The sequence below is a fragment of the Hyla sarda genome, chromosome 3, assembly GCF_029499605.1.
Source record: "Hyla sarda isolate aHylSar1 chromosome 3, aHylSar1.hap1, whole genome shotgun sequence".
In the NCBI taxonomy this organism is placed as follows: Eukaryota; Metazoa; Chordata; class Amphibia; order Anura; family Hylidae; genus Hyla; species Hyla sarda.
The window spans coordinates 257,622,641-257,639,405 of NC_079191.1; positions in this window are offsets into that span (position 1 = coordinate 257,622,641).

A 16,765-nucleotide genomic window follows, 5' to 3' on the forward strand; every position below is an offset into this window, starting at 1 on the left:
ATTAATTAGGAGAGCTGTATACAGGAGCCGATGGGGACCGCAGTGTAGCCGCATGTACCGCCAGTTTGTACAGTTTATAAAAGTGGATCGCAGTGGGTCTCTGGAGAATGACCTGCTGCGATCTGCCCATCAGCCCCTGGACTATAACTCCCATCATGGGCAGAGTCTGTCTATGATGGGAGTAGTAGTTCTAACTGTCCCAAAATAATTTCACTTTCTCATATGCTTTCTGACATTTTGGTACGTGTCCTCCGAGGTGGTGTATATTTGCGCAAGAAAAGTGCTTTGCACATTTTTTTGCGTTTAAAAAACCACAGTTAATAAATTTAATTCTACAGTAGAAAGTGCTCTATGGTAAACATAACTGTAGACATGGCTATAAAGAATTCTATCAGATTTTGCGCTAAAAAAGACGCAAAAAAAATAGACAAAAAAAAAAGGTTATTTTAGTGCTGTAATATAGCTCCTGAGAGTTCCCTCCATGATGCACAACAATTTTCCATTCTCAACATTTTAGTGGGAAGGACCAGAGCAAGGCTGTTTGCCAGCAATACACACACAGGAACTTCATTTCTGTCACTTCTCTTGCCAATCAGCACAGTACCTACTCCTCTTTGCTATGCACATGTCATAGTGCTGGGGGATGACTTACACAGTACAGTACTTCAGACAAATACCCCAAATTGTCCATATACATGTATATATATATATATATATATATATATATATATATGAATATGCAAAGCAGCTCATTACATCACCTTTTCAGGTAATGTTGCCTGGTATCAGCTTGGCTCCTGTTAAGGAATATAAAAAGCTGATCGGGATTTATGCCAAGCCAGACTACTCCCCTAAATGGGAGTAGTCTGGCTTGGCATAAATCCCGATCAGCTTTTTATATTGCTTAACAGGAGCCAAGCTGATACCAGGGAACATAACCTGAAAAGGTGATGTAATGAGCTGCTTTGCATATTCCCCTACCCAGAATGCCCGCGGAGTGCTAAATGGCCTTCTGAAGCTCCGTTACACCAGGAGTGGTGGCCTATCCCTGAGGTAAGTACTCATCCCCTTTATATATATATATGTAATATATATATATATATATATATATATATATATATATATGTAATATATATATATATATATATATATATATATATATATATATGTAATCTCAATGGGGAAGATTTATTAAAACCTGTGCAGAGGAAAAGTTGCCCATAGCAACCAGATTGCTTCTTTTATGTATCTGTATGTTCCAGCATCACTTCCAAACGGCTGAAGATATATCGATAAAACTTGGTACACATGTTACTTATGTCAACTACAAACATGGGATAGATAAATTAACCCATTTGCGAGGGTCATGGTTTTTGTTTAACCCCTTAAGGACACAGCCAATTTTATTGAGTTTAAGTTTTTTCCTCCTCGCTTTCTAAAATCCATAACTCTTTTATACAGTATTTCCATTCACAGACCCATATGGGGATTGTTTTTTGCGTGATCAATTGTACTTTGTAATGACTTATTTTACCCTAAAATGTATGGTAAAGCCCAAATTTTTTTTTTTGTGTAAGGAAATTTAAACGGAAATCAGAATTTAGCAAATTTGAGTGTGTGTGTGTGTGTGTGGGGGGGGGGGGGGGGGTATTTTCACGCTGTACACTTTACGGTAAAAATGACATGTTTTTTTTTATTTTGTGGATCAATACAATTAAAATGATACCTATGGTTACATACTTTTCTATTATTGTGCTGCTTTAAAAAAAAATTAACAAATTAAACAAACACATCACAAAATCACAAAAATTGTCCTATTTTGACATCCTCTAACTTTCTCAATTTTCTGTATACAGGGCTAATTTTTTGCACCATGTCCTGTAGTTTTCTTTTAGTACGACTTTTGTGTATTTGTGACTTTTTGAACGCTTTTTATTAAAAAAAATTAGCAATGTGATGTGGCCAAAAAGTAGAAATGTTTTACTTTTTTTTTTACGTTTACGCTGTTCAACGCAGGAAATCATTAACATATTTTTATAGTTCAGGCATTTACGCACACGGCAATACCAAATATGCTTATTGTTAATCATTTTTACGCTTTTGTTATTTAAAGAAGTGATTTAAATCTATTGGGGGAGGGTCTTTTTCACTTTTTTCCCCCTTTTTTTACCTTTATTTTACACTTTTTTAGTCCCGTCACACCCCCTCCCATAGACTTGCATTGAGGGGGCGAGGCGTGACATCATGAGGGAGCGGAACCGTGACGTCACGAAACTCCGTCCCCTGCACCGTCTGTCATCAGCCACAGAGCGATCCTCGCTCTGTGCAGCTGAAAAACAGGGGCTGCTGTAGGAGAGATCGCGGGGGTCCCCAGCAGTGGGATCCCCGTGATCTAACATCCTATACCCTATGCTTTTGATAGGGGATAAGATGTTCAGCACTGGAGTACCCCCATTAAGTCCCATGCAGGTATATAGGACTTCCAGCACCTTACTCCAAGCTCTGCTATGCACCTCCTGATGAGTGCATCAGTCTGTCCACACCCCATCTCTCAAACCCACACCCACCATTTAAACCACACCTTTTTTATTTTCTTCCATTTTTGTGCATTGGTCTGGCTTGCAAGTCATGCCCACTTCCACAAAACCATGCCTCCTTCTATTTTCGGCCTACAATCTATTCATGACAACTCAGCCCCACCTGAGGATAGGATATGAGGATGAGATATGAGGACAGGATATGAGGACGGGATATTATGAGGGTATATGAGGTCAGGATATGAGTTTGAGATATGAGGTCAGGATATATAAACAGGATATGAGGATGGAATATTAAGAAGGGATATGAGGACAAGTACTTCCACCTATGTTGCTTTTCCTCCCCCACAAGGATTAGGTAGGAAAAAACGTGCACTCAGCTAGTGGTTAAATCAAGAAAATTATTAAAATGGTGTATTAAAACTTATCTTGTAGTAGTCTATAGCCCTGACTTACAAAGAGTTTGGTGTTTGTTTTTTTTATGTGTGAAATGTTCAGACTTGCATGATGGTTCAGACTTGCATGATTCTACTCTATTTACTATGGGGATTCAGATAAAAAAAAAAATAAAAATAAAAAAAAAAGAAAGTTCTTGCCATCTATTTCTTGGTGAGAATTTTAAGCCATATAATCACATGAATTTGGGGTAAATTTATTAGTAGACACACCTCTTTTGGGGTTTTTCTAGTGATTGTGCTGTGGAAGTCTGGTTTTATTTGTGGTGAAACATTCTGGTGCAGACACGATAATCCATAAATTCACATTAAAAAAATCCATAAAATCGCATTGTCTGATTTTTAAATAATTTATTTGCAAATGATGGTGGAAAATAAGTATTTGGTCACCTATTTGGTACCTGTATGTCGTGAGCCCGCTCCCGGTGTTAAAAACGGGGTCACGCCGTGAGCCCGCATCACACCGGGTCGGGCCCGGCTGCTAATCATTGCCGGGACCCTGGGCTAACAGCATGCGGCACCGATCGTTGTGCCACGCGCTGTTAACCCTTCAGACGCGGCGATCAACGTTGACCGCCGCGTCTGAAAACGAAAGTAAACGCTTCCTGGCAGCTCAGTCGGGCTGATCGGGACATCGCGATAAAATTGCGATGTTCCGATCAGCTGGGACGCAGGCGGAGGTCTCCTTACCTGTGTCTGCTGCGTCCGATCGGGGTTTGATTGCTCCAAGCCTGAACTACAGGCTTGAGCAATCGAGCCCCTATCTCGCTGAGCTATGGCTCTGCAGGGATCAGTATAGGAGATCAGTGTGTGCAGTGTTATAGCTCCCTATGGGAGCTATAACATTGCAAAAAAAAGGGGGAAAAAAAGTTAACAAAGGTCATTTAACCCCTTCCCTAATAAAAGTTTGAATCACCCCCCTTTTCCCATAAAAAAACTGTGTAAATAAAAATAAACATATGTGGTATCGCCGCGTGCATAAATGTCCGAACTATAAAAATATATCATTAATTAATCCGCACGGTCAATGGCGTACGCGCCAAAAAATTCCAAAGTCCAAAATAACTTATTTTTGGTCGCTTTTTATATCATGAAAAATGAATAAAAAGCGATCAAAAAGTCCTATCAATACAAAAATTGTACTGCTAGATCACAGCGCAAAAAATTAGCCCACAAACCGCCCCATACGCAGAAAAATAAAAAAGTAATAGGGGTCAGAAGATGACAATTTTAAACGTATACATTTCCGTGCATGTAATTATGATTTTTTCCAGAAGTACGACAAAATTAAACCGATATAAGTAGGGAATCATTTTAATCGTATGGACCTACAGAATAAAGATCAGGTGTCATTTTTACTGAAAAATGTACTGCATAGAAACGGAAGCCCCCAAAAGTTACAAAATGGTGTTTTTTCTTTATTTTCGTTGCACAATGATTTTTTTTTCCATTTCGCTGTAGATTTTTGGGTAAAATGACTGATGTCACTGCAAAGTAGAATTGGTGGCGCCAAAAATAAGCCATCATATGGATTTTTAGGTGCAAAATTGAAAGGGTTATGATTTTTAAAAGACGAGAAGGAAAAAACGAAAGTGCAAAAACCAAAAAACCCTCAGTCCTTAAGGGGTTAAGAGTCTCTTCTGTCCTCCACTTGTTACCTGTATTAGCATATGTTCACACTACATATATGTCGCTGAATCTCCGCGCGCGGAATCCAGTGAGCGGAGATTCAGCCTGGCAGCCGGCAGCATACTATTTTGGAAACTAAACCCCTCAAGGAATGTAACAGGGGTACAGTGAGCCTTAACACCCCACAGGTGTTTGCCAAATTTCCACTAAAGTTGGACGTGTAAATGAAAATTTTTATTTTTTTCACTAAAATGCTGGTGTTACCCCAAATTTTTCATTTTCACAAGGGGTAATAGGAGAAAAAGCCTCCCAAAATGTGTAACCCCATTTCAGTATGGAAATACCCCATATGTGGATGAAAACAGCTCTGCGGGCAAACTACAATGCTTAGAAGAGACGGAACGCCATTGAACTTTTGGAGAGAGAATTTGATTGGAATTGAAGTCAGAGCCATGTGCAATTACAAAGCCCCCCGTGGTGCCAGAACAGTGCCCCCCTCCCCCCACGTGTGACCCCATTTTGGAAACTGCACCCCTCACAGAATTTAATAAGGGGTGCTGTGAGCATTTACACTCCACTGGCGTTTGACAGATCTTTGGAACAGTGGGCTATCCAACAGCTGGATGCACACTTTTTCATAGAAAACTGTGCCTCCAGCTGTTGCATAACTACAACCCCCATCATGCACAGACTACCAAAGGGCATGCTGGGAATTGCAGTTGGAATGCCAGCTGTTGCAAAACTACAACTCCCAGCATGCCCTTTGGCTGTGCATGCTGAGAGTTGTTTCTAAGCAACAGCAGGAGGTGAACAGGCCTCACCTACTACTGTATCCTGCTGCAAGACCAGGGAAAGGTAAGAGACCCCAGCCAGCCCTGATCTCCACCCCGATAACCGCTCAGATCACCGCCCACCAGGACAGTGTTTGGTCGGTCGTTCTGACCGATCAATCACTTGATCGGGAGGTGGCACCCGTGTCACCTCACTCCTGTTGGGTAATGGTGAATGGGGGCTGTCTTGGGTTTGCACGGGGTGCCTGCTGATAGGTATCAGCATGCGGCGGGGACCGAAATTCCCACGTGCGTACAGGTACCCCCTAGGTCCTTAAGTACCAGGGCATCAAGGCATACCTGTATGCCCTGGGTCCCTGATTGGTTAAGGAGTAGCCATTAATGAAAAATCCAAAGAGACTACTGGCCAGCGGCACACTCCATAGTGTGGTCAGAAGCTGACCCAGTAGGAAAACATAAATATAAAACACAGAACTTCAAATAAACGGACACAAGAGAAAACACAGGGTGAACAGACACATAGCAGAAAGGATATACAAATACTAAAACCTACTAAACAAACACAGCTTAAAATCTACTAAGAGCATGCCACATAACATTGGCTAAAACTAGAAAATACAAAGTGCATGCTAAAACAGAGATAGTAGATTAAAAGCTCAAGCAAAGAGTGTTTCACCTAGAGCTCCATGTAGCATGTCCAGCATCTTAGCATGTCAGGATATAATGAAGTCAATCACCAGCCCAGAGGCAAGACTGGGCTGACTTTAAATAGACAGACCCTAGAAGCTATTGGCTATCAACTATTCCCTGACCAGGGAACATAAAACTGTTCACATAAAACCAAACCAATAACTGTATGTGAACATATGCCAATACAGATATGACAAAAGGAAAGAATGAATGAGGCCATGTATTGTGAGATTTTGAGTGAAAACCTCCTTACATCTGCAAGGGCATTAAAGGTGAAACATGGTTGGGTCTTTCAGCATGACAATAACCCAAAACACACCGAGTGGGCAATGAAGGAGTGGCTTTATAAGAAGCATTTCAAGGTCCTGTAGTGGCCTAGCCAGTCTCCAGATCTCAACCTCATATAAAACCTTCAGAGGGAGTTGAAAGTCCATGTTGTCCAGCAACAGCCCCAAAACATCACTGCTCTAGAGGAGATCTGCATGAAAGAATGGGCCAAAATACCAGCAACAGTGTGTGAAAACCTTGTGAAGACTTACAGAAAACGTTTGACCTCTGTCATTGCCAACAAAGGGTACATAACAAAGTATTGAGATGAACTTTTGTTATTGATCAAATACTTATTTTCCACCATAATTTGCAAATAAATTCTTTAAAAATCAGGCAATGTGATTTTCTGGATTTTTTTTTTTTCTCATTATGTCTCTCATAGTTGAGGTATACCTATGATGCAAATTACAGGCCTCTCTCTCATCTTTTTAAGTGGGAGAAGTTGCACAAGAAATGACTGACTAAATACTTTTTTGCCCCACTGTGTGTGTGTATATATATATATATATATATATATATATATATATATATAAACACAACAAATATGTCATCTAGGGGGAAAAGCGTGAAGATTTAGACATGCCGTATCACAGCATGTTGTGCCAACAGATTGCTACTAAAATGTCACATTATCATTCACAGGTAGACCAGGTTATTTCAGTTAAAGGGGTATTCCAGGCCAAAACTTTTTTCTATATACCAACTGGCTCCGGAAAGTTAAACAGATTTGTATATTACTTCTATTAAAAAATATTAATCCTTCCAATAGTTATTAGCTTCTGAAGTTGAGTTGTTGCTAATAACTATTGGAAGGATTAAGATTTTTTAATAGAAGTAATTTACAAATCTGTTTAACTTTCCGGAGCCAGTTGATGACACATGTCCATCAAATTTAACTCCTTGGGGACGGAGCCCATTATAACCCTAAGGACGGGAGCATTTTTTGCAATTCTGACCACTGTCACTTTAAGCATTAATAACTCTGGGATGCTTTTACTTTTCATTCTGATTCCGAGATTGTTTTTTCGTGACATATTCTTCTTTATGTTATTGGTAGATTTTTGTCGATACTTGCATCATTTCTTGGTGAAAAATTCCAAAATTTGATGAAAAAATTGAAAATTTTGCATTTTTCTAACTTTGAAGCTCTCTGCTTGTAAGGAAAATAAACATTCTAAATAAATAATATTTTGATTCACATATACTATATGTCTACTTTATGTTTGCATCATAAAGTTGACATGTTTTTACTTTTGGAAAACATCAGAGGGCTTAAAAGTTCAGAAGCAATTTTCCAATTTTTCACAAAATTTTCAAAATCGGAATTTTTTAGGGTCCAGTTCAGTTTTGAAGTGGATTTGAAGGGCCTTCATATTAGAAATACCCCATAAATTACCCCATTATAAAAACATCACCCCTCAAAGTATTCAAAATGACATTCAGTAAGTTTGTTAACCCTTTAGGTGTTTCACAGGAGTAGCAGGAAAGTGAAGGAGAAAATTCAAAATCTTAATTTTTTACTCTCGCATGTTCTTGTAGACCCAGTTTTTGAAATTTTACAAGGGGTAAAAGGAGAAAAAGCCTCCAAAAATGTGTAACCCAATTTCTCTTGAGTATGGAAATATCTCATATGTGTATGTCAAGTGTTCGGCGGGCTCAGAAGGGAAGGAGCGACAATAGGATTTTGGAGAGTGAGTTTTGCTGAAATGGTTTTTGGGCGCATGTCGCATTTAGGAAGCCCCTACGGTGCCAGAACAGCAAAAAAAAACACACATGGCATACTATTTTGGAAACTACACCCCTCAAGGCACGTAACAAGGGGTCCGGTGAGCCTTAACACCCCACAGGTGTTTGACGACTTTTCGTTAAATTCGGAAGTGTAAATGAAAAAAAAAATGTTTTCACTAAAGTGCAGGTTTTTTCCCCAAACTTACCATTTCTACAAAAGGTAATGGGAGAAAAATCCCCCCAAAATTTGTAACGCAATTTCTCCCGAGTACGGAGATACCCCATATGTGGCCCTAAACTGTTGCCTTGAAATACGACAGGGCTCTGAAGTAAGAGAGCTCCATGCGCATTTGAGGCCTGAATAAGGAATTTGCAGTAGGGGCGGACCCGGTTACAAGGAGGGGACTTGTCTCCACCAAAACCCTACAGCAGTGTCTCCCACAGGGTGTCTCCAGCTGTTGCAAGACTCCCAGCCTGCCAGGACAGTCTATGGCTGTCCGGCAACACTGGGAGTTGTGGTTTTGCCACAGCTGGAGGCGCCGTTTAGGAAACACTGCCGTATGAGACGTTTTTCATTTTTATTGGGGGGGGGGGGGGGGCGACATGTAAGGGGGTGTATGTGTAGTGTTTAACTTTTTATTATTTCTTAGTGTAGTGTAGTGTTTTTAGGGTACATTCACACAGGCAGGGGTTCACAGTGAGTTTCCTTGAAGGAAACCCACTGTAAACCCGCCCGTGTGAATGTACCCTGTACATTCACATGGGGGGGGGGGGGACGCCCCAAGGGGGGGGGGGGGGAGGCCGCCCAAACCTTCAGCTGCGGCAAAATGACAACTCCCAGAATGCACTGACAGACCGTACATGCTGGGAGTTGTAGTTTTACAACAGCTGTAGGCACACTGGTGGGGAACCACTGAGTTAGAAGACAGACTCTAGCTCAGTGATTCCAACCCATGTGCCTCCAGCTGTTGCAAGACTACAACTCCCAGCATGTACGGTCTGTCAGTGCACTCTGGGAGTTGTAGTTTTGCAACAGCTGGAGGCACACGGGTTGGAATCACTTAGTTAGGAAACAGACTCTAGCTCAGTGTTTCCCAACCAGTGTGCCTACTGCTGTTGCAAAACTACAATTCCCAGCATGCCCGTACAGTCAGGGATGCTGGACGTGTAGTTCTGCAATATCTGGCCCTTCAGATGTTGCAGAACTACAACTCCCAGCATGCCTGGACAGTTTGGGCATGCTAGGAGTTGTAGTTATGCAACAACTGGGGAAGAACAGTGGCCTCCAAACTGTAGCCCTCCAGATGTTGCAAAACTTCAACTCCAAGCATGCCCAGACTGTCCAGGCATGCTGGGAGCTGTAGTTCTGCAACATCTGAAGGGCCAGATATTGCAGAACTACACTCCCAGCATCCCTGACTGTCTGGGCATGCTGGGAGTTGTAGTTTTGCAACATCTGGAGGGCTACAATTTGGAGACCACCATATAGTGGTCTCCAAACTGTGCCACTTCAGATGTTGCAAAAGTACAACTTCCAGCATGCCCAGACAGTCAGTGCATGCTGGGAGTTGTAGTTTTGCAACATCTGGAGGACCACAGTTTAGAGACCACTACACAGTGGTCTCCAAACTGTGACCCTCCAGATGTTGCAAAACTACAACTCCCAGCATGCCCAGACAGCCTTTGGCTGTGTGGGCATGCTGGGAGTTGTAGTTTTGCAGCTTTTAGAAGGCCACAGTGAAGATCACTTATCGCGATCTTCACTGCAGCCTTCTCCGACGCACTTTCCGGTCGCCGCTCAGATGATGACGCCGCTGCCTGGGATGCCGCCGCCTCCGCAGGTCCGGGTAAGCCGGGCCATGTCTCCCCTCTCCCCCCTCGCCGCCCATGTTCCCCCCGCTCTGTACCGACTTCGATCGGTGCGCAGAGCGGGGGGAAATGAACTCTAACCCCCCGTCCCCCTCCTGCCATTGGTGGTCAGCCTGACCGACCAATGGCAGGGGATAGGAGGGGGTGGCAACACTGCCACCTCGCTCCTATCCTTTAGGCTGGTCGAAGCTGGCTCTGACAGCTCCAATCAGTCTTATTTTCCGGGAGATCGGGTCACCAGTGACCCGATTTGCCCGGATCGCGGCAAATCGCAGGTCTGAATTGACCTGCGATTTGCTGCGATCGCCGATATGGGGGGGTCTCAGGACCCCCCTAGGCATTGCCACGGAATGCCTGCTGATAGATATCAGCAGGCATCCCGGTCCGATCACCGCCCTGGATACGCCCTCCGTCCTTAAGTGATGGGACGCGAGGGCGTATGCATACGCCCTTCGTCCCCAAGGAGTTAAAGGGTTGCTGGGGTACTCCGGTGGAAATTTTTTTTTTTTTTAAATCAACTGGTGCAACAAAGTTTAACAGATTAGTAAATTACTTCTATTTAAAAATCATTATCCTTCCTGTACTTATCTGCTGCTGCATGCTCTACAGGAAATAGTATTACTTTCTGGAGTTCTTTTCAGTCTGACCACAGTGCTCTCTGCTGACACCTCTGACCGTAATAGGAACTGTCCAGAGCAGGAGAGGTTTTCTATGGGGATTTGCTTGTATAACGGACAAATAGTGACATAGACAGAGGTGTCAGCAGAAAATAAAATGCAGAAACATAAAAAAAAGTTATAGGGTCAGAAGATGACAATTTTAAAAACACAAATTTTGGTGCATGTAGCTATAATTTTTTTAAAGTAGTAAAATAAAATAAAACCAACATAAATTGGGTATCCTTGTAACTGTAGGGACCTACAGAATAAAGATAAGGTGTAATTTTTGTCCAAAAGTGCACTGCATAGAAACAGAAGCTCCCAAAAGTTACAAAATGGTGTGTTTTTTTTTATTTCACCCCACAAATAAGTTATTTTTTGTTTCGCCGCAGATTATTTTATAAATTAAGTGATGTCATTACAAAGTACAACTGGCGATGCAAAAACTAGCCCTCATATGGGTCTGTATGTGCAAAAATGAAATCAAAAGTGCAAAAACAAAAATTGGTCTGGTACTCAGCCCCTAGACATCTTGTCCCCTATCCAAAGGATAGGGGATAAGATGTCAGATCACCGCAGTCCCGCTGCTGGGGAGCCCTGGGATCCCCGCTGCGGCACCGCGCAATCATTACAGCACAGAGCGAGTTCCCTCTGCACGTAATGACGGGCAGTACAGGGGCTGGAGCATCGTTACGTCACGGCTCCGCCCCTCATGATGTTACGGCCCGCCCCTTTCAATAAAAGTCTATGGGAGGGGGCGCAGCGGTCATCACTCCCCCTCCCATAGACTTGCATTAAGGGGATGGGCCGTGATGTCACGAGGGGCGGAGCCATGGTGTCACGCTGCTCCGTCCCCCGTATCGCCCGTCATTACGCACAGAGCGAACTCGCTCTGTGCTGTAATGCGAGCGGGGTGCCCGCAGCGGGGATCCAGGGCTCCCCAGCAGCGGGACCGTGGCGATCTGACATCTTATCCCCTATCCTTTGGATAGGGGATAAGATGTCTAGGGGCGGAGTACCCCTTTAAATACAAAAAACTTTTGATATGTTGTAAAGCATGCAAAACCAATAGGTTTTGCAATTGCTTTCATTAGAAGATTTTCAGTATTTCATACTGAAAAAGCCAGTCAAACAATTGCCCCCCCCCCCTGCCTGCTTGGACACATACTAGTCCTGTTGTGTCCATGTGTCATCACTTATGTCATGGATACACTTCCTTGATTGACAGCTGTGAGCGTAGGGCTCACAGCTGGAGGAAAAATCCTCCTACTGTCAGCTTGTGTCAGTGAGGACAAGCTGGGAGTTGTAGTTTTGCTAATGCTAGGGGAGATGTGAGCAGAAAGTATGTAAGTGTAATAAAAAAAAAATAATAATAATTATATGTACATGATATATTTAAAAAAATGTTTTTTGTTGGATCTGACAGGTACGCTTTAAGGTGAAAATTGGCTTCGTCCTTAAAGGGTTAAATAGATACTGTCAGATTCAAAAACTTTTTTTATGGTGTACATATTGGCAAACATTAACTTTCTAATATATTTTGTATGAAAATGTTATTTCCTTTTTATAGAAATCATAGCACTTCTGTCCTATCAGACTGCAGCAGACCTACAGAATAAAGATAAAGTGTAATTTCTACCGAAAAGTGCAAGACCCAAAAAATTCAAAATGTTGTGTTTTTATTTTCATTTCACCACACAAATACGTTTATATTTGTTTTGCCGCAGATTATGTTATAAAATAAGTGATCATTATAAAGTACGATTGGTGATGCAAAATACAAGCCCTTATATGGGTCTGTAGGCGCAAAATTGAAAGTGTTATGATTTTCAGAAGGGGAAAACTATTTGACTAATATTTTCTATATTTATTTAAGTAAAAAAAGAGCCTTATTAGGGTATATGTATATTTTCTTAGAAAATTTTAGCAAAAATAGTGGGAGATTACACAAATAATGGCAAAAACTCTGTGTTAAAAATTGCTCATGTAAGTATCCTCTCAAGCTGCCCATATACATTAACTATTGGTGGGATCCGCCAGTACAATAGTGTGTTGAGGGAAGCCTGATTGTCTGCCAACATTAGACATGGAGGAAAATGCCCAATACTTTGTCCTTCTGGTAGATAAAACACTGCCAGGAGTCTGCCCTATGAATAAACATAAGCACTCAGTGAATGTGTATGTTTATGGGGAGGCTGGGGGGGAGAGGACGGTATTTGGCCAACAGCTATTTTACGTGTATGGCCAGCTTCATATGCATTTCAAAGGATGTCTGTCCTCCATTCCAATTTTCGCGGCCAAAAATTGGAAAAGGAAACATTCTCCCAAAACTTGCATGAACAGATTTTGCTATTTAAAGTGGTTTAGAATTGTTCCTTTTATAACTAAAAGCAGTTTAGTATGTAATATAAAACTACTGTTTATTGACTGAATATAGCCAGGATTGTAAATGGCTGTTTTAATTTTAGTTGCTTCATTTAGGCAAATGTATCCATAAACCATAATAAAATCTAAATAGCTAGAGGTAGGTTTATTGCCGGGCCACCCTCTCAGAGCTCACAGCTGGACAGCAAAACCAGAAGTTAGTGTCTTTATGCTTTATCATTGCTGGAGTATTTTACAGGATCGGTTTCTAATTTGGGGGACACATATATATGGCACAGCGTGTCTTTTGGATACAGCATGGTGAAGCTTTATCTCTGGGGGAGTGTATATCTGTGATAGGAATACCTCTGTAATAGGTATAAATAAATCTAGAAACCTCGGTATGCCTCTGTACGGAACCATAGCATAGGCTGATACTGTATTCACCAAAGAGTGCTACTGTACTATTGGTCTGTACAGCTCAGATGCCAGATTACACGCCTCTGTACCTCTCTTATATTCAGCTCAGATGTTATATTGATAAATAATATGTGTTCATGAGGCTGTGTACCTTTACCCGTAGCACAACCCAGTATTTCGAAAGAATTGCTTTACAATTGGTTACAAGTGATAAGCAGCAGTGGCCATATTCGAATTTGCTATAATTTGGGAATATATTGGCGATTATTCGTCCTATGTTCACGAAATTTGCATATTTGCTATGTTCATTCACTTTTTTTCCATGCGAAAATTTGCATGAAAAATTTGCATAAAAATTAGCATTTGAAAAAAAAAAACGAAAATTTGCTTGGAAAATTCGCCTAAAAATGTGCATGTGAAAAAAAAAACTAAAAAAATAGCACTATATTCTAAATATTTGCGAAATCACAAAGTGACGATATTCGCTATAAAAATTTGCATTACGAATATTCGTGCTCAACACTATTGGTTACATAGGAGACTGTGATGAAGTTGTAGCACCAGATGTTAAAGAGATTTTGACTCTCCTTTTATAATGCATATGGAAAAAATTGCTTGTCTCAAAGCCACATCACATTCACCTAGAAGGATAAATCCCTATGTATGTTTCAGCAAAAGTTTAAAACAGCAAGAAATATGAGATCACCTGGAAGGGTTGGAAAGCTTGCGGCATTCTTTCTTCACTCAAACGATTCTTGACATCTCGTACTGAAAAGTATGTCGGTGTAAAACAAGACAACAGGAGAACAAGAGGGCGGTTAAAAGAGTGTGGCTTTGATGTAAACACCTGGTGCTACGAAGTAAATAATCGCAAAGACTGAAATCGGGGCTCCTCCTCGCTGTTGGTTCTGCTAAGATGGATTGTGTTTAAGTTGACTTATGATAATTCAATGGCTTGATGCTTGGCCTCGGTGTCTTATATAATCAAGGTAATTAAATCCCTCTAGGCAGAGATGGAAAGCATTATACAATTTGGCACATGGCCTATGTTTGGTGAAAATGTGACATGTTTCTAAATTTGGATATTGTACTTATTGGAAAAACATAAGCATAATGTAATCACTGCCATGCCGCTAGTAGCAGTTAGCTTTCCAGCGGTGCTAATTGAAGCCCATGTAGGGCACATAAATGCCTCTGAAATATGTATTCCTGGGGTGGAATGACTAAGCCCCACTGTTAATGATCCAGGCGGCACCACTGACATAGTTAATCAGATTCTAAACATACTATATGTAATGTAAAGTGCTCATAATCAGGGCTAGGTATAACATGGGATAAAGATATGCAGCAATGCAGTTCAATAGACTAAACATTTATTGTAAGGAACCTATTTGGCTCTGTCTGACACATAAGACACACTGTAGATGGAAATATGTATCGTTAAGACAATTTTATAACAACCTACACATACCAGACACCCAAGGCTAGAGTCCGCCATAATCCATTCACTGGAATTCAGTATATTTTGGGCTTGGTTAACACTTTGAACAGCTCCCTATAACATTGAATGTCTAAAGTGATACTCTGCCCAATATTTCGGACTGGAAATTTGGCCATGTAGGGAGCTGGTTCCAGGCACTTCTGCTGATCAAAAAATGCCTTTCATCGCTCAGGGAAGATTTACAATATGTTGTAATTTTTCCAGTGATATAAAAGAACATTTCATTTTTTCACTTAGCTATTATAAACATTTTTCTGTCAAACTTCCATCTTAAGAAACCACATTGATCTTCTCTATTGTATTCAACATTTGTAATTTTGTGGATGATAGAAACAGCTTTAAAACTGAATTTCCTATAGGAGTGGCAAAAAAATGGGTCTTATACAAAATTTGTCCTTCCTACTTCTTATCTTCCAACCATGTGCAGAAATATCAAATGAACACATTCAGAATGTCTGCTATTACATGTGGCAATCAGATCTTTTTCTGGTATTTCCTACAGCGTCCTCATAACTGCCACCAACCTTGTCCTCCTAAGCACACTTCTCCACTAATGTTTTGGCACAAAACTGCCCTTCTGTCTGTTCCCACTTAGGCTGAACTCTGCTTGCTCAGACCTATTCTGCGCCCGGATATCTCAGAGACTAACTAACCTGGGGATATCAACCTGAGGGCTCCCTGCAGCAAAAATCCAGATATCAACATGAGGGCTTCCTGCAGCAAAATCCAGATAGGACAGGTGAGAGCACAGAACAGTGCTGTCAGACAGGAGAGGGCACAGATGAGTACTATCAGACAGGAGAGAGCACAGAAGAGAGCACAGAGGAGTACTATCAGACAGGAGAGAGCACAGAGGAGTCATATCAGATAGGAGAAAGCACAGGGGAGTGCTATCAGACAGGAGAGAGCACAGAGGAGTCCTATCAGACAGGAGAGAGCCCAGAGGAGTATTATCAGACAGCAGAGAGCACAGAGGAGTCCTATCAGACAGGAGAGAGGACAGAGGAGCCCTATCAGACAGGAGAGAGCACAGAGGAGTCCTATCAGATAGGAGAGAGCACAGAGGAGTGCTATCAGACAGGAGATAGCACAGAGGAGTACTGTCAGACAGGAGAGAGCACAGAGGCGTACTATCAGGCAGGAGAGAGCACAGAGGAGTTCTATCAGAAAGGAGAGAGCACAGAGGAGTCCTGTCAGACAGGAGAGAGCACAGAGGAGTCCTATCAGACAGGAGAGAGCACAGAGGAGTCCTATCAGACAGGAGAGAGCACAGAAAAGTACTATTAGTCAGGAGAGAGCACAGAGGAGTGCTAGCCCACCCTCACTTACTGGACTTTGTCCATGCCTGTGCTTCAGCTTGGACAAAGCCATGATTTCAAAAGCAATGATTTCTATAAAAGGGAAATAACATTTTCTTAGGAATTAAAACATAAAAAGTTTTTGAATCTGACAGTGCCCATTTAATCTCAAGGCAGTTACACTTTGTTAGCCCCCCCGATCTCTGTAAAGCTTTTTGTACTGTAGATCTCCAAATTTCTCCTCAGTAAGGACCATTTTATTGGCCTGAAGGACTCTGCTCTCTCCTAAATTTTCTTCGTTCCTCTCTGACTTCTCCTTCCCATTCTCTGTCTTGTGGTCATGCTAGACTAATGCTAGATATGTCTTTGACTTCCTATATTCAATGTCTCTCATTATCTTTTTACCTGCACGTTAAAATATCTCCAGAATCTGACCTATTCTTATTGTTGAAACAGCTATAATTTCTTATCAACCAACCCAGCTTTGCATTCTG